Source organism: Equus quagga, chromosome 2, assembly GCF_021613505.1.
Source record: "Equus quagga isolate Etosha38 chromosome 2, UCLA_HA_Equagga_1.0, whole genome shotgun sequence".
In the NCBI taxonomy this organism is placed as follows: domain Eukaryota; kingdom Metazoa; phylum Chordata; class Mammalia; order Perissodactyla; family Equidae; genus Equus; species Equus quagga.
Window position 1 is genome coordinate 36,545,230 of NC_060268.1, and position 19,663 is coordinate 36,564,892.

The window sequence follows — 19,663 nt, forward strand, 5'->3', positions numbered from 1 at the left end:
GAGACATTACCAACAACACAATAACAGTAGGGGACCTCAACACCATACTTATTTCAATGGATATATCATCCAGACAAAAAGTCAACAAGGAGATAGTGGAATTAAATGAAAAACTAGACCAGATGAACTTAATAGATATATATAGAATACTTCATCAAAAACAGAGGAGTATACATTTTTTTCAAGTGCACATGGAACATTCTCAAGGATAGACCATATATTGGGAAACAAGGCAAACCTCAATAAATTTAAGAAGATTGAAATCATATCTACTATTTCTCTGACCATAATGGTATGACAGTAGAAACCAATTACAAGAAAAAAGCAGGGAAAGGAACAAAAATGTGGAGACTAAACAACATGCTATGGGACAACTAATGGATAATCGAAGAAATAGAAGGAGAAAACAAAAAATATTTGGAGACAAATGAGAACGAAAACACACCATACCAACTCATATGGGATGCAACAAAAGTGGTCCTAAGAGGGCAATTTATAGCAATACAGGCCCATGTTAACAAACAAAAAAAAGCTGAAATAAGCAATTTTAAACCACACCTAATAGAATTATAAGAAGAAGAACAAACAAAGCCCAAACTCAGTAGAAGGAGGGAAATAATAAAAATTAGAGCAGAAATAAATGAAATTAAAACAAAAAACACTGTAAAAAGGATCAGTGAAACAAGGAGTTGGTTCTTTGAGAAGATAAACAAGGTTGACAAACCCTTAGCGAGACTCATTAAGAAAAAAAGAAGGCGGCTCAAATAAATAAAGTTAGAAATGAAAGAGAAGAAATGGATACCACAGAAATACAAAAGATTATAAGAGAATATTATGAAAAACTATATGCCAACAGACTGGACAATCTAGAAGAAATGGATAATTTCTTAGACTCTTACAACCTCCTGAGACTGAACCAAGAAGAAATAAATAATCTGAATAGACCGATCACAAGTAAAGAGATTGAAAGTTTTCAAAAACCTCCCAAAAAATGAAAGTCCAGGACTAGATGGCTTCTCAGGAAAATTCAAATATTCGAAGACAATTTATTACCCATTCTTCTCAAACTATTCCAAAAGATTGAGGAAGATGGAAATATTCCTAACACATTCTATGAGGCCAGCATCACCCTGATACCAAAGCCAGATAAGGACAACACAAAGAAGGAAAATTACAGGCCACTATCACTAATGAACATGGATGTAAAAATCCTGAACAAAATATTGGCAAACCGAATACGTCAATACATTAAAAAGATCATACACCATGATCAAGTGGGATTCATGCCAGGGACCCAAGGATGGTTCAACATCCACAAATCAATCAACGTGATACACCACATTAAAAAAATGAGGAACAAAACCCACATGATTATCTCCACGGATGCAGAGAAGGCATTTGACAAGATCCAACATCCATTCATGATAAAAACTCTCAATAAAATGGGTATAGAAGGAAAGCACCTCAACATAATAAAGGCCATATATGACAAACCCACAGCCAACATCATAGTCAATGGGGAAAAACTGAAAGCCATCCCTCTGAGAACAGGAACAAGACAAGGATGCCCACTCTCACCACTCTTATTCAACACAGTACTGGAGGTTTTGGCCAGAGCAATTCAGCAGGAAAAAGAAATAAAAGGAATCCAAATAGGCACTGAAGAAGTGAAAATCTCACTGTTTGCAGATGATATGCTTTTATATATAGAAAACCTTAAAGAATCCATCACAAAACTATTAGAAATAATCAACAACTACAGCAAAGCTGCAAAGTACAAAGTCAACTTACAAAAATCAGTAGCATTTCTATACTCAAATAATGAACTAACAGAACAAGAACTCAAGAATATAGTTCCATTTACAATCGCAACAAAAAGAATAAAATATCTAGGAATAAATTTAACCAAGGAGGTGAAAGACCTAAACAAAGAAAACTATAAGACATTACTGAAAGAAATTGATAGTGACATAAAGAAATGGACAGATATTCTATGCACATGGATTGGAAGAATAAACATAGTTAAAATGTCCATGATACCTAAAGCAATCTACAGATTCAATGCAATTCCAATCAGAATCCCAATGACATTCTTCATAGAAATAGGACAAAGAATCCTAAAATCCATATGGGGCAACAAAAGACCTGAATAGCCAAAGCAATCCTGAAAAACAAGAAAATTGCTGGTGGCATTGCAATCCCTGATTTCAAAATATATTACAAAGCTATAGTGATCAAAACAGCATGGTACTGGTGTAAGAACAGAGACACAGAGCAATGGAACTGAATTGAAAGCCCAGAAATAAAACCCCACATCTACGGACAGCAAATCTTCGACAAAGGAGTCAAGAACATACAATGGAGAAAGGAAAGCTTCTTTAATAAATGGTGCTGGGAAAATTGGACAGACAAAAGAATGAAAGGAGACCATTATCTTTCCCCTTGCACAAAAATAGACTCAAAATGGACCAAAGACTTGAAGGTAAGACCTGAAACCATAAAACTTCTGGAAAAGAATATAGGCAGTACACTTGTTGACATCAGACTTAAAAGCATCTTTTTGAATACCATGTCTACTCAGACAAGGGAAACAAATGAAAAAATGAACAAGTGGGACTTCATTAGACTAAAGAGCTTCTGAAAGGCAAAGGAAGCCAAGATCAAAATGAAAAAACAAGCCACCGAATGGGAGAAAATATTTGCAAATTATATATCTGATAAGGGGTTAATCTCCATAATGTATAAAGAGCACACACAAATGAACTACAAAAAACAAACAACTCAATCAAAAAGCGGGCAGAAGATATGAAGAGACATTTTTCCAAAGAAGATATACAGATGGCTAATAGGCACATGACAAGATGCTCATCATCACTAATCATCAGAAAATGCAAATCAAGACTACACTTAGATACCATCTTACACCCATTAGAATGGCTATAATCACCAAGACAAAAACAACAAATGTTGGAGAGGTTGTGGAGAAAAGGGAACCCTCATCCACTGCTGGTGGGAATGCAAACTGGTGCAGCCACTGTGGAAAACAGTATGGAGATTTCTCAAAAAGTTAAAAACAGAAATACCATATGACCCAGCTATCTCGCTATTGGGTATTTACTCAAAAACTTGAAATCAACAATTCAAAGAGACTTGTGCACCCCTATGTTCGTTGCAGCATTATTCATAATAGCTAAGAGGTGGAAGCAACCCAAGTGCCCAACGATGGATGATTGGATAAAGATGTGATATATATATACAATGGAATACTACTCAGCCATAAAAAAGACGAAATCGTCCCATTCGCAACCACATGGATGAACCTCGAGGGCATCATGTTAAGCGAAATAAGCCAGACAGAGAAAGACAAACACCATATGACTTTGCTCATATATGGAATATAAACAAACTTACAGACAAAGAGAATAAACTAGTGGTTACTGGGGGAAGAAGGTGGAAGGTGGGCACAAGGGGTGAAGGGGCATATTTATATGGTGTATGACAAACAATAATGTACAACTGAAACCTCACTATGTTATAAGCTATTATGACCACAATAAAAAAATGAATGCATACTTCACGTGCTCTAGTGATAAGTTTGTACATGCGCAATGCCTCTGTACGTTCATTTCTAACTTCTCTGTATAAGGGAGGGGGCATGGCTCAGGGAAAGAGCTCTGACCTCTAAGTCAGAAGACTTGGCTTTGAGAATCGTCTGTGCCACCATATGCTAGTTGTTGTGCTAAGAGCTTTGAATTCATTATCTTATTCATATTATAACTAACCGGTGATACAGACATTATTCATATTCCACTTTAAAGAAGTGTTAACTGAGACCTAGCAACCTTAAGGGCCATGCCCTAGGCACACAGCTTCAAGTTCCCTGGCACTGTGAGTCCGCAGCCTGTTTACTTAACCACTCTGCTAAACTGCTATGCAGCCTTGGCCAAATTAATAATCTTTGGACTCAGCGTCCTCCTGTGTAAAATGAGAAGGCTGAATTCTGGTGATTCTCTTTAAATTCTGTACGGCTATTCTGTGACTCCGTGCTTCTGATTCCAAACATCCACAGAAACACACTGTGAAACTGCAGTGAATTGTGACCTCTGTTATGAGTTGAGGGTAGGTCGGAGGACTGTAGCATTCCATTGGGAAGTGGCACAGATTTGCAGCCAACTAGTGAAATTTGAACTCCTGGCACAGAGCCAGTCCTGTTCTTGGTCCCCAGTGAGTCCATTTGGCCCGCTCCTGATTCCTCGATCCTTAGTCACATTCCCATTAGCAAAGGACAGTATGCAGGCCCAACCAACTCACCTCTAGATCAGGTGGTTGTTTGGCTATGGGTTGTAATTTGAGGAAGTAAAGGCTCACATGCCCAAGCTGGTTGGAGGGCATCGTTAAAATGACCATGTGTTATTAACTGGGGCTGCTGATGACGTCTTAAAACTGCACTCACGTGATTCTGCTTATGTGACTGGCACTTTTTCTCAGTCATCTTCTTTGAATTCACATTTCCTTTGTATAACTTTAAATGGTGGATGTTCCCAGGGTGTAGTTCTCAGCCTTTCTCTCTGCCAAGGTAGCCACAGTCATTCTCATATCCAGGCTTGACTTTCCTTTAAAAACCTCTATTTGAATTTCTAGCTGATTTCTAGATAATACTAATTGCTATATCTCTGCCCCCCTCCCACAGCACTTCAGAATCCAGTATTTCCCGACTGAACCACCCAGGGGTATAATATACAGGTAAGTAAACTATTTGTAAAATAAATAAATCCTGAAATATGAATGAATACATTAGTATAGTTAGACGTTAGGTAAACGTTCACATGTTCCTTGAGAAATAGAACTATTTTAGTTCCTGAGAAAAAGGAACACATCTAATTTATTGTTTTATGCTTTGTACTATAGTATTGTGCCTGGATCACAGAAGGAGACCAAAAACTTTATGTTGAAATTAATGAACTAAATAAAGGAAATCCAGGACTGGTAAGTTTTGGGAGGAAGAAAGAAGATGTCCAAATCTTGAAGTGTTGCCTAGAGAAGGAAGACACATGTGGGAGGATGAAATAGGAGACTTGGCTTGTAGATCAACATGGGGACACTGGACCCCATGATAAAAAGAATAATGGAGAACAGTCCAGCTCATAGTAAGCAATCAGACTTTGCTTACTTCATTCAACTGGTAGAGCCATCTCAGGCTCTTAAGACATTGCCCTTGGCTCTGAGGTTGGAGAGTAATTTATATTTTGGTAAATATCGAACCCTTGGTTGGTATAGACCCAGGGTGATACTTCCATGAAGAGGCAGCTGGTTTCCATAATTTTGTTTCACCTTTTCGCACCATCATTTTCCCCTGGGAACCAGTCATTGAAGTGGTCTCAGCTGGTTTTTGTGGTGTGCGGTGCCTGAGTACTCAGGACAATAAGCAAGGGCAGTTAGCCATGTGAACACTTAGAAAAGCTTTTGGAAAATGTGATTTTCCCTTCCATAACTGGTCCTGATGAGCTGGCAGCTGGCTTGCAGACACACAAGGTGAGACATTCCAGCTCTGAAGATGCCCGGTTGAGTCAGCTGTGGTGTACTGCATCCATAGCTCCTGAGGCCTGAATCAGGAGTTTCATCCTGGGCAAATCTCTCATATCTGCAGAATGAGTTCTCGTGGTGGGCAGTGGGGTGCTCTGGGACTAGGGTAGGGGAGACTGAGTGTTGGGATCTATGAATTCTATCACTGCTGCCTTAGGACAATTGTCTCAGAAAGGCAGACTCTCCTTTTTGGCTTAAATGTATTCCTCTTCAAAGTAGGGCCTAGCTTAACAAAAATTTCCTCCACTAGTAATGAGACAATGGAATAGTTAAGAGGGTCCTTGTGGTGTGCTGGCAGCAAGGGAAGGAGGCAGGCTTCGCCCCAGGCAGAGGGGAAGAGGGGTGGCAGGGCCCCAGGTGTGACAGGGGGACTTGGCTACCAATATTTGGAGCTGGCCAGAACTGCAGCATGGTGCGGGAGAAGGTAGTGGTGGATGGAAGGGTGGTCTCCAATTTAGAAGTTAATATAATTAGAGAGGGGCTGGCTGGGTCCTGGATGTGAGCAGAGGAGGTGACTTTAGGAGGCCAAATATGAACCCACCAGTCATGGCTGACTTAGTGGTTTAAGTCTAAGCCTTGAGGGATGGTGGGGTCGAGGTTAACTCTTTCCTGCCCTTGCTAGAATTATTGCAGGAACTGCCATGAATTGACCTTCGGTTGGTATGTACTGGAGCGTCTGCTGTGAGAAGTTAGGAAATACAGAGGAGGATGGCTTGAATAAAGGGTTGACCAATCTCTCCTGGCTTTATCATCCATCTGTTCACCTTCAGCCTAGCATCTATCTATTTCTCTTTGCTTGTTCCTTGAAAGCCATCTTCTCTTTCAGTTCTCAGCTGCTTGCGCTCATGGGCTAGGTCTAGCTTCCTCAATTCAGATTCTCAAGGACATCTCAATGTCTGCCTCTCAACTGCTACCAAAGTACATCTATATTTCTTTTTATAACTCTCCTTTGTCTCTATTATATTGCTTTTTGGAACACAAGCTGTAAGATTTCACCAAAAGGAGTCAGAGTCACATTTCTATTGTATCCACAACTCTACCGTAGAACAGTTTCTGACATAGGTAGAATATAGCCTATTTCAATCTTTCCTATCTTAGGCTCCTTCCTGATTCAACTATACAGAATACTGAAACCCGGACACATCACACAAAAAATTTTAATGTTAGTCAATTCAAATATTTTCCTTTTGGTGCATTATCCATCTTATTTAGAAAAATATTCTCTATCTCAATGTCATAAAAATGATCTGGTATTTTCTAAAATATATTTTAAAATTGCTTTTTACATTTAAGTCTTTAATTTATGTAGATGTTTTTATGTATGGCATAATGTAAGGAATTAATTTTAATTTTCTTTTACTCTGGATAGCTGGTTGCCTCAGCACCGTTTTTGGAATTGTGCCTTCCTTTCTCCAGTGAGCCATTATGAATCGTCTTCATATATGTGTGAGTCTGCTTCTGAACTCTCTCGACAATTTTGTTAATCTGTTTGTCTATCCCTGGACCAGTACCACATCCCTTTAACTATTATGGCATGAAAATAAATTTTCATTTGTGGTAGGGTCTATATCTTGCCTTTCTGTCAACAATATGTCTTTGAACAGTTTTAATTACAATTACGTTGAATTTTATATATCAATTTAGTGATGAATTGACTTCTTTATGATACTGATTCTTCCTATTCATGAATATGTTATATAATTCCCCCTTTTTAGGGCTTCTTTAATATCATTCAGTAAAATTTTACATTTTTCTCATAAGAATCTACACTTTTATATTTTTTGCAACGTGATATATAATCATATATATATTTAAATGTGATCTGATTTAAGATTAAATTTTCCAACTATTTGCTGTTAATGTTTACAAATGCAATTGACTTTTATATATTTCACAATCTCTTTTTGGTTTTCTGTAGGAATAATAATATCATCTATGAGTAATGAGAGCTTCACTGTTTCTTTCCTAATCCTTAGACCTTTTTATTTCTTACTGCACAAGCTGGGGCCTCTAGTAAATGATCTTTAAATTTATGACCATGAACCTAGATGAATTTCAATTCAGTCACACTCTATTCCCTTTATTCTCCCACTCTCCTAGAGGACTAATTCATACCTTCTTTGTCCTCAAATCTCCAAGAGCTGCTCCTCTATTTGCACCTTTCCCTAATAACATTTTTTTTCTAATTCATTGGGAAAAAATTGAAGCAATCAAAAGAGAACTTCCACAGATTCTGAACCCCAAATCCTCCATCTCCTGCAACTGCATCCACATTTTTTGCTTTTCTGCAGGTTACACAGAGGATACCTTCCTAGGATAAACCCAACTTGATCATGAGGTGCAGTCCTTTATATATAGTCACGTGTCACTTAACGATGGGGATACTTTCTGAGAAGTGCTCTGTTAGGCAATTCCATCATTGTGCGAACATCATAGAGTGCACTTACACAAACCTAGATGGTATAGCCTATTGCACACCTAGGCTATATGGTACTAATCTTACAGGACCACTATCATACACGCAGTCTGTTCTTGATTGAAATGTCATTGTGCAGTGCATGACTGTATTTGGATTTCATTGGCAAATGTTTTGTTTAGAATTTTTCGATCTCTGTTCATGAGAGAGACTGGCTTGTGGTTTTCCTTTCTCACACTTCCCTTGTCAAATGTTGGCATCAATTGTTTCTCTAGCTTCATAAAATAAGATGAGGATCACTCCCCCTTTTTCTATTCTCTGGAAGAATTTGTTTAAGATTGAAATTACTTGTTTTTTGAATACTTGGCAGAACTTGGGTAAACCATTTAGTGTTTTCTTTGCCAAAAAATTGCAACTGTTGAGCCAGCTCTGATGGTCTAGCAGTTAAAGTTCAGTGCTCTCACCACTTCAGGGGCCTGGGTTCATTTCCCAGTTGCAGAACCACATCACTCATCTGTCAGTAGCCATGCTGTGGTGGTGACTCACAAAGAAGAACTAGAGGGTCTCACAACTAGGATATACAACCATGTAATGGGACTTTGGGCTGGGAAAAAAAGAGGAAGACTGGCAACAGGTTTTAGCTCAGGGTGGATCTTTCCCTGCCAAAAAAAAAAATTGCAGCTGTTGATATATTTTTTTAGTAGGCTATCTTTCTTGAATGTTTTGGTGAGATATATTTTTCTAGGAATTTCACCATTTTCAAATAAGCTAAAATAAGTTTTGAAACAAATTGTGATGAAGTTATGCATAATACCCTTATCTTTTGAATATCAACAGTATTTTTAATTTTATCCACATTTCCATTGCTAATACTAGTTATTAGTACCTTCCTCCTTTTTTCTTATTCAATCTTGGTAGACGTTATTTTGCAAGTTAAAAAAAAAGCTCAAAACCAAAAAACAAACCAACTCTGGACCTGTTGAACCCCTCTTTTATATGTTTATTTATATTGCATTAATTTCTGCTATAATTATTTTCTTTTTCTACTTTTTCTTAAGTAGGTGCTTACCACTGCATTAAGGTTTATCCCCTTTTCTCTCAATACATGGACTTAAGACTATAAATTTCTCTTTAAGTGCTGCTTTAGCTGCATCCAACATGTTTTGAAGCATAGCATTATATATCGTTTATTTCTGTATTTTATAATTTAAATTACAATATCTACTTTGGTCCAATGTGCATGATGACTCTTGCCATTTGTTCAGATTTTTTATTTTTAATTTTGCTTTTCTACAATTTTCCACCAATCTTACACATCTTTTATTCCTTGAACTTCTAGGTTCCTTAGAGTACTTGTCACTATTTGGTGTGCTTCTTTATGCCATTTTCTAATTGGTTATTTGATGTGGACAGCAATATTGTTGACTTTTATATGTTGATTTATATCTGGCAATTTTCATTTATTCTCTTATTACCTTGACTTGTTCGTAGCTGGATTTTCTAGATTCACTGTCACTTCATCAGAAAATGGGGCCAGTCTTTTCTGTTCCTTTCTATGTCTTATATATAACTCTTATTGTTGTTGTTATTATTATTTTGACTTGTCTTTTAGTACAATGGCAATAAAGTGGTAAAAATGGCACCACTTTTTCCTGAATGTAGCAGAAATACTTCTAAAGTTTTTCTGGTGTTTAACATCCATTTCACTTTCCTTCAAAAGTTTGTGTGTGTGTGTGTGTGTCTCATACTTCAGAGCCTATAGGACCCAAAATGACCTTTTCCAGGCTGCCTCCCATCTTAGATGTGATTTTAGTTTGGACAATTGGATGTGCCTGCATGCATTTAAAAAAAGTATACAGCTTTTCCTTAAAGCTGCAGAGAATGCCAAAGTATACCCTTGTGCCAGCACAGATAAAGAAGCTGATTGGTGGCCTGACCCCACCAAGGGTACATTGGTCTTGACTATTAAAGGTGTCTTCTCCTCACTGTCCTTAAGCACATTGCATCTTCCTCAGCTCGGAGAACAAAGGGATCAATTCACAAGCAGCCATATTCCAAGTTTCCACTCAGACAGACCAAAAAGCAAAAACTGGAGAGAAAGAAAATAAATGTTTATTTCATTGTAATACCGATATTATTGTCCAAATAATATATTTTCTTTGCTTAAAAAATAAAATACAGATTAGAAAAAAGAAGGAAATAAAAATTACTGATCACTCTTCCTCCCAGGACAACCCACTGTTAAACTCTTTATTCTTTTTCTATGTATATTGTTAAGTTAATGAAACAAGGAGGCCACTAGACTGATGTGGCTCTAAAGCTGTGGCAGCCTTGGTAAACCAAAGCAAAATCAAAGCCTATAAATGCCTCACAGTTACAAAATCAAAACACTAAGGACAACCAATCAACAACAGCCAATTAGACTTTAAACTACAGCCAATCAATAATTTTCTTACTTTGCTTCACCTTTTCTTTACAAAAGTCTTTCTCTGGCTCCTGTCAGTAGAGCACTCTTAACCACTTCCAGTTTGGTGCTGCCAGATTCTAATCATTAAACTCTTAACATTTCAAATGCCTCAGTTTACCTTTTAACAGTTCATAGCACAAACATTTTTCTTAAGTCACCACCTGATTTTTATCTACCCCATGCAACACACTCTGCAGGATTTTTATTGGTGAGTAATGCGCCTCAGAGCAGATGCCACTTGAGACCACAATGACTGCTGGGTAAAGTGTCTGGAGGGGAAAATAGCTGCGTGTGTCTAATTCTTTAGGAGAGACCTGTCCCTCCCCCTCAGTATTTTGGGCTGCTTGAATGCTTTCTCAATTGTTAGTGTCCCAACTTTCTTATAAGCAAATTGAAACATTTACTAAGAACAGTAAATAGAGATGGAGATACCTGGAGATAAATTCATATCAACATTTTCCAGGGCTGGATTTAGATATGAACCATAGAAAACAGAGCCTGTGTGATAACCGAAAGAAGAAGACGTGAGTGTAGAAGGTAGTCATCTCATCAAGTGAGAGGCAAATGTACATTATCCTTTCCTCCTCAATTGACAGTGGAATAAGTTTGCAAACACTGGAAAGGAAATATCAAAACAATAGGATGGGTTACTTTTTCCATGAGAGTGAAAGGGAAAAAGACTTTTTCCTTTTATTACATTGCATTTTTGCCACCCTAGTTTCACAATGGGAGCATTTAGAATTTTGTTTTCTTAGACCAACAATCTCCCCACAACAGCCTGATGAACTTTAGCTTCAGCTCTGGCCAAGTCTTCAAGGCAAAACCATTTGTTGACTCTTAATATTTGACAGAAGTCAACATATCAGGCTGACTTGGCTCCCGGAGAGAATTCTGCCCAAGAATCTGGGCTCCCCGTGACTGGAAAAAAAAATTGTTTTCTGAGAAGGATTTCCTGTTTATAGACATTCTGTGAATCTGTTCATCATTTCTGATGGTGTTGAGGACATGAAACTTACAGTAAACTGGATCAGAGGAGATTTTACTGGCACTTCTTGGTAGTTATAAAAGCTCTGTGTCTTATCAAGTCTATTTTTACTTCCTTGCATCTCCCACCCCCTACAACTGATATGTAAGCACTGTCCCAGGAAAACTGAGAAAATGGTGGGCTCTCTCTAACAACCACAGTCTTCCCAAGCCCAAATATTCCATTTCCATCTTTCTCTCTTTCGTAAAGTGGGTGACTTGCCTCTTAGAATAATATGTGGAATTCCAATTATTCTCAGAGTAGAAGATATGTGGCTGTTCCTTCCCTTGTCCAAAATAGAAGGAAAGGCCAAATCACTTTTCATCAATGTGGAGCTAAGTTTTGGCTTGTGGTCCACAGCCTCTTTCAGTAAGAAGAGCAGGTTATCATTGACTTCTATTCTAAAGATCAGAAGAGCTTTTCAACTCTCTCTCAGGGATGACCTTCTATATGGCTTTTTATGCCTGCAATTCCCTTCTCTCTCCTCTACTCCCAACCACTTCCTCCCTACTAATAGTTCTAAGATGAGCTTTAAAGAACATAGACACATTTTTTATGTTATTCACAACCATACTTCACTTCAAAGAAACTGTAGACATGCCTAGAAGAAAGGAAGAGGTTGTTGCAGAGTACTAACGTATTAGTACTAACTAATAATTGGTTAAGAGCCAATAAAAAATGGGGAGATAGAAAATACTATCAGCAGTAGAGACCAAACTGCACCCAGGATGCACACTCATGTCACTGGACAGAGAAGAGAAATCGGCTTTCATAGGATGCATTAGCCAGGATATGCTAACTGTTATGTCACACAGCCCCAGATTTAAAACAATAGACCTAAAACAATAGGAGGTTATTTCACTCATGAAACCCTTGGGTATTTGGTGGGGAGTAGTCCAGTGGTAATTAAGGAACTCGGACTGCTTCTGTCTCTGGATTCCGACCTCTTCTACATCCAGAGTCTTCTCTATTCATCTTATGACTGGGGAAAGCACGAGAGGATTCATATGGGAGGATTTTATCAGCTAGGCCTGTATGTGGTGCACATAACTTCTGCCAAGATTCCATTAGTTAAAAGTCCATCACACGGTCACCCAGCACAGCAAAGGAGGCTGGAAAACACAGTTTACTCCATGCCCAGGAGGAAAAGGAAATGAGTTTTGATGACATGCGGCAGAGGACGAAGATGCTTTGTAGGATAATTGTAGAAGTGAAAGAGACCCTATAAACTCACTGTTTAAGCTGTCGCATCCTTAGTCCCTGCCCCTATTTCTCTTTGAGCCTTTGGTTCTGCATCTATACATTAACCCTCTTCTAGCTAGGAATGCATTTAATTTATCTCAGAGAGGCATGTGTCCTTCATAGGGAGATTTTCCTTTACTGAGTGGCTGATATGTCTTATGGGGGATGTCACTGAGACAGTTCACTGTCATACTTTGCTGTTAGAGATAGAAAAGCAGCAGAAGACTTGATTCCTGCTTTCGGGGCACTTGCACAGTTTCTTTGACAAGATGAATATACATGAAGCAAGTAGAGAATATCCCATAACAGTAGATGACCAAGGGTTGGGGGCTTGATGGGCTGTATGGTAATGGGACATTCATATCATTTCAGCTACCACGTGTTACAACATTCTGGTACAAAGATGGGTGTTAGTCCTTTAAGGGTCTGCATATACTTTTTGCGAAACATGCCCGGCTGTGGGCAAGCTCTTTGCTGTGTGCCAGTGAAACAACTAAGTGGGCTATCCTAATTACTTCTTCCATCCTACTAAATACATAAACTAAATTGGTTTAACAATCTTGACTGGCTGGATTGGCATTCTTACAGCTAAGGAATGCAATCTTCGGCCTCCTCATGAAGAATATAAATCAGGCAAAAGACTGATGAAAATTAGAAGAGCCGATTAAGGCCAATCAATTTAGTGTGTGTGTGTGTATGTGTGTGTGTGTGTGTACACATATGCACTTTAATTCGCATGCTTTTACTTTTTGTCCAGGAGAGGAGTGATAGTCGTATCTTATTTTGATTTCCAAGTTTCCAAGAGACCCTTACTTCTTGGAATTCTTAGACAAGATTTAAGTGAAGAAAAAATAAGAAAATTTAAAAGTATAACAGCAATAAGAGAACCTAAAAGACAGACCGCTGTCTTCTGTCCTCTTCCTGCCTGCATCGAGAAATCCTTCCCTTCTTGAGGGTCAGAAAGGTGGCGTGTAGAATGACCCTCAAGAGTCCAAAAATGGCGCCTTCACCGATGTGGTAACTGCACTACTGAATATTTCCCAAGACTCAGGATTCCTCAGGTTTGCCATCACAAGCAGGTGACTAAAGAGAATTCTTTGGCTTTGCATAGGCCTGGCTCAAGTTCTGCTGTTGGAAACTCTCCGAGGAGCTCATGCAGAAAAAGCTTTTTTTCCTGATTTATGAGATCCCAAATGCCACCACGAGCATTCGATGATTAAACTGGGACGTTTGTTTGAACTGCCTCAACAGGGTTATATACTACCCTGAGGGCCTCAGGTGGACATTGCACGCCATTGCCATCATCGCTTGGACGTCACCGGCAGGAAATATCAGAAACCTCCCAAGACAGTCTGTACTCCTGAGCTTTCCAGAGAGGCCCTGGCAGACATGAGAAGTCAGCTTTGTCTGGACTGGTACCTGGACCTGGAAGTCTTTAAAGCCCAGAGCTCCGCCATGGTGGAAAGGGGCTGGGTGAGTGCCCTGAAGTAGCATTAGCAGGAGCAGAGTATCAACGCCTGTCAGATGCCCTGTGTCCAAGGCTACTGTGACTGCTGCCTCCTCATTGATCAGATTAGCCAGGCACTCACCGGTGTTGAGTTGCAAACGTCTGGATTTTGCTTCCCCTGGCAGTAGCTCCTGGGATAAGAGAGAAAACAGCTTATAAATTCTTTAATGATTCTTGGAGCCAAGGGCAGCTTACAGACTGGATTTTCAAGCAATGTTATTTAAAAGGTTCCAGGGGACATGAAGGTAAATAGCTTGAAAAATTGGGGGAAAGTTATTTCTTTCCTCCTTTGAGAACATTACACAGATGGAATTAACCCCTAGTGAATTCTTCTTGTGATTACGAGGCACAGTGGGGAGCACTGTGCTGGGACGTCTTGATCTGGCTGCTGGTACAGACCCCACCCAGTCAGGGTTGGTTACCATTTGGTTTCACTGCATGTTTCTCTTTTGAAGAAACATTTGGAAATCAGACTTAAATTTTTTTTTCTTGAAGAAACATTTGGAAATGAGACGTTTAAAATTTCTTTCTTTCTTCCTCTCTTTCCTCAGATCAGTATGTGTCATTGCAGATATCTGAACATCAGCTATGAAAGGTCTTCAGGGGATGCCTGAGGATGTTTGAAGACAAACGAAGAGTAATACCCTCTGAAGCTGTTCAAGGAGAAGCTGGGTATTCACTCAGAAGGGATGTTTCAGGGAAGATGCAAGCTCTAGTTGGAAGGATGGATGAGATGACTTAATTTCCCTTCTAGTCATAACATTCTATGATTTTATTTAGTTTATATCTGTTTGAATATCTGGAAACTTGGTGCATTGCCTTTTTAATGAAGGTGGAGATAGATGTTGGGTAAAGCATTCATTTTGTTACCCATATTCCCCAGCAGAAATTGTTTTAAGATCGGGGCTTTCTTTTATGGGTATGGTGCCCATTATCCTATATTTTATGGGACAGTTCTGTTTTCAAACATCTTCACTTTATGTTCTGTGAGTCCACTTCTGCTTGACACATGACCTGTTCTGATTTGAGATTTAAGGAATATTGACAATCTACTGACAGAGCAAGGAGGTGTCAGTGATGAAAAGGACAAGTCGTTGTGTGTAGAGGCCACGCAGGAGAGATTAGATTTCCTAACATCTTGGATAACTTTTAGTTCCCTTGGCTTTCAAATATTTCAGACCAAAGGACCCTTCTTCCTTCAATGCTTTCTTCTTTATAACAAAATGTTCTAGGCCAGCCCCGGTGGCCTAGTGGTTAAGTTCAGCATGTTCCGCTTCAGTGGCCTAAGTTTGGTTCCCAGGCATGGACCTATACCAATGTCTGTCAGTGCCCATGCTGTGGTGGCGGCTTACATACAAAAAGAGGAAGATTGGCAGCAAATGTTAGCTCAGGGCTAATCTTGCTCAGCAAAAAAAAAAAAGTTCCACACCAAACCGTCTATGTGCTGATCTTGGGTTTAACCGCTAGTCACCATTACTTGGGAGTGATTTTCTCAAGCCTCATACACACCTACTGCGACAAATTCTCAGAATGACTTCTGTGGCTGCCAACCTCACCCTATGCCTAAGGAAATCTTTGATTTCCCCGCTTCCCTTTCTTTCCTTTTTGTCACCTAAAACCTGGATTTCTCAATCTAACCTCTGAAATGGCACCTAATAGCCGAACTCCTGAAAAGGAAGACTTGCCTTTCTCCCTAACCACTCAATAAACAGCTACCCTTCTCAGGTGAGGTGAACTGACATAGAGAGTAAAATATTGAGGCTCCTGGGTGAGAAGACTGAGTCAGATGTCACTGAAGAAAACCCATTTTTTTTAAAAAGTATTTAATACACATTTACTAGAACATAATTCCAGTAAGTTTAGGGATCTTTGTCTACTTTATGTGCTGATATATCCTAGGCACCTTAGACAGTTGATGTATGTTGTACAGCTCGGCCAGGCTATGTCTATAGGCAACACAGTCTTACATAGGAGGCAAATGGCAAGTGGCAGTCTTATATAAGAGTCTTATACAGCTAGGGGCAGGACTTAGGACCTAGTTCATAAGATTTTATAGAGATAATTTTAAAATGCATTTGAAACAGAGAAGACGTGGTCGATTCTGTCTTGTGAGGGCTGTGGAAGCTTCAGAGAGTAGGTGAAATTGGCACTGGATGTTTAAGGATGGGCCCTTTTTCAGGGAGTCGAGACATTATAGGCAGTGGGACCAACATGAACAGAAACAGAGGCATGTGGCTACATGTTGTGTTTCAAAATGGGCTCCTTACAATATGGGTTTCCCCAGTCGTCCTTTACACCATTTGTCTATGACTTTCTATTTTTTTCATCTTTCTATCCATCCATCCGTCCATCCATCCATTCACACTAAAGTCAACAGGCATTTCTTGAGCATCAGCCAGGTGTTACAAACAATTCTCCCCCCTTGAGAATACAACAGTGAGTGGGTGAAACAAAGTCCTTGCCCTCGGGAGGCTTACATTCTAGTGAGGGAGGCAGACAACTAATGAGTAAATATGACACGGGATGATAAAACTTAAAAAAAATTAAATAGGGTAAGGAGATATAGGGTAATTGGTGGGATATTTTAATCAAGGTGGTCAGGAAAGGGCTGTATGTGGTGAAGGCATTTTAGCAGAAACCTGAATGAAGTGAGAGAGTGAGCTTTGGGTATAATTCTGTAGTTTTTCTTTCAACGCTTGTAGACGTAGTTCTGTTAGCCTTGGAGAAGCATGAAAAGAGTGGGGATCCCCCCTGGTGACTGATGGAGTCATTTCTAGGAGAGAGACACCTGAAGCCTGCCGGCCCAAATTGCAAACAAATTACTCATGGGACTTTGTTAATGGAATTGCTCCATCTAGGGTCCAGGGGCTCCAGGGTCCAGGGCTTGGTGGTAGAACTGAGTCTGCATTGAAGAGGAGGTACACAGACACCATGGGACAGGTGGAAGGACCCTGCATCTTTGGGTCCCAAAGGAAAAACTCATTTTGTAGGAAAGGCTGCTGCTGAAGCTGTTGGAGAATATTTATCATTTGCTGAACGACGAATCCAAATCAGAAGTGGATTGTGCATGGTCTTTGGGGACAGAGTCACAGAGCTTTCTATGAACTTACTTTGGGTGGAGTGATCGTGAATGTCAGCTTGCCTCAGCCTGATCAGTAATAAGAGTAGAAAAGTCTTTGATGGTTGTCCTGCAGGTATTTATAGATATTTCTTGCTCCGTTTTATGTTTCTTCTTGTTGCAGATGAAGTATGTTGTGAAGGGAGCCCTGTTAAACACAGTCAGTGCGTCGACTGGTCTAGAAGCCTGTCACATATTAAGTGTTTTATAGCTGAACTTTATTACACTCAAACTTCACAGAGACTTTTATGAACCTTATTGCATTCTGATATGAAATGAGCCCAGAAAAGTATTTCTGCTTTTATGGGAATGGAACTTTTCATTGTATGGAACTTTCAAAAAGCTGTTGAACGCCAGAGTTCAAAGTGATTTTGCAAATGTTAATTTCTCGAGGGATCTTTGGGACCTTAAAAAAACTGCTGATGACTTCTACATCTTGTGTCTAACTTTCCTTTTTTTTTTTCCTTTGGAAAACATGTACAGTTGCCTCAGTAAAAGGAATGTGTGGAGTTTGTGGTTTATGCTGTATTCATGCCATGGTAAGAAAAGAGACCCTGTTTATTGCTAGAGGAGACATATAAGGAAAATAAAAGGAGGAAAATATCATTTAATAGATAAACAGTCATGCCCAGCTTGACATTTTTCTAACCCCTTCAAGGACACACATTCCTGGAGTTCTGTGAGTCAGTCTTTAGAATATATTTGGAAGATTAACTATTAACTTGCCTTCGTAAGGGAATTTTCTACAATGCCAACCAATGGGAACATGGGCCTTTTTAAGTCTCATTCACTCATAATGAGTTCATTGAATATTTGCCAAATTCTTGCTTTGTATCAGCCATTGTTCTAGGAATAGGTGATAATCAGAGGAAAGATATAGTTCTCAAGACATTTACGTTTCAGTCCCAGACGATTAAGCAAAGACATATGCATAAATTGCTACGTGATTACAGATCACATGTAACTCAGGGTGTATTGTACATACAGGATGTTCACACAAGGGGACATCAGCAAAGACTTCTGGGAGGCAGCAACTCCTGAACTGGGTCTTTAGGGCTGAGTAAGAGTGAGGTGGAGAAATGTTAAGATTGTTATTCTCTCACATCACTAGAGTCAGGATGTACACACATTCTGAGATCAAGAAGGAGGAAGCTGAAAGAACTGCTTAGAAAAGTGGAACTCAGAATGAGGCCTACCTCTCAGGGGTATGAGCTGTGCTAAAGCAGGCTGTTAAGTACATAATAATCCTATTATCTCACTGTGCTTATTTTTTGTTGTCGTAATAGTCTTAACATTTGCATGGTGCTTATGGTTTGTACATTGTTTTCATATGTATTAAACAAGTTAATCTTCCCAGCAATCTGGTGAGATAGGTATTATTGTTACCTTACAGATGAAGAAATGAATCAAAGAGACATCAAGTGACCTACCCAAGGTCAGGTAGCCAGAGTGTGGCTTCACTGGGCCCTGAAAAAAGCCCTTTCGATTCATATTCTAAACTTACCTATTGTATCATAGGACCTTTAACAGGTTACTTTTATTGACTGATTCAATATATATTCAATCAACACTTTATGTCTGTATGTATTTATTTCATATACATTTATTGAGCACATACTGTATACCAGGCAGGCACTGGAGGTGGGGACTACATTTTAGATGGTTGCTTTTATTTCCTTGGTCCTCTCATATTTATCTAGGGTTTATTTCTCTCTGGGTGCTCACATAATGTGTGTGTTTGTGTGCAACTCTACTAAGTGCTTCTGTGTGTAAATCACTATGAGAGACTCTTCCACTTTTTTCACCAAAGTGTAAGAAATAAAGGGAACTTCCATTTGTGGAAGGACCAGCATGTGCCAGGCTCTCTGGCAGATACTTTCCTATTAGTCTTATGTAGAGGATGCTGGTAGAGTCCTTCAAAGTGCCGAGATTCTCTCCCAGCTGATTATCTTCTTTCTTGGAAGGTGCATTGACCACCTTCTCCCTCCCGAGGCAGGAGACAAATCCTAGGATGACTCTATTTCCACTGTTTGGATGTCCTGCTAATAGCTGCCCCTGGTCACAGTAACCAGCAAAGGTGGCCATCCTACAAAAACATCCTTTCAAGGCTCTCCCTCTGTACAGCCTGGTTCCTTTCCAAGACATAAATGTTGGTGAGAATGCCTTCCTATTTATTATTAAAACATATCTCACTGAGAATAATGATAGAATGCTCAACAACTAAGGTTTGCCACAAGGAGGTGGTCACACAGGATCTTCTCCGAGCACATTATAGGATCACATGGTCCCAAGATATTATGAGCACC

The 19,663-nt window shown here is 39.3% G+C and overlaps 1 long non-coding RNA gene across 2 annotated transcripts; it reads left to right on the forward strand.

Moving 5' to 3' along the window:
* The first annotated feature begins 4,438 nt into the window (after positions 1–4,438).
* LOC124232015 (uncharacterized) lies at positions 4,439–18,927 on the forward strand. 2 transcript variants are annotated; one of them, XR_006886749.1, is made up of 6 exons: positions 4,439–4,576; positions 4,691–4,743; positions 4,909–4,986; positions 6,953–7,029; positions 13,490–14,484; positions 14,791–18,927. It is a non-coding gene; the product is annotated as an uncharacterized LOC124232015 (long non-coding RNA). The 2 variants fall into 2 exon arrangements; XR_006886747.1 differs by having other exon boundaries at positions 13,844–14,484.
* Positions 18,928–19,663: the final 736 nt, after the last annotated feature.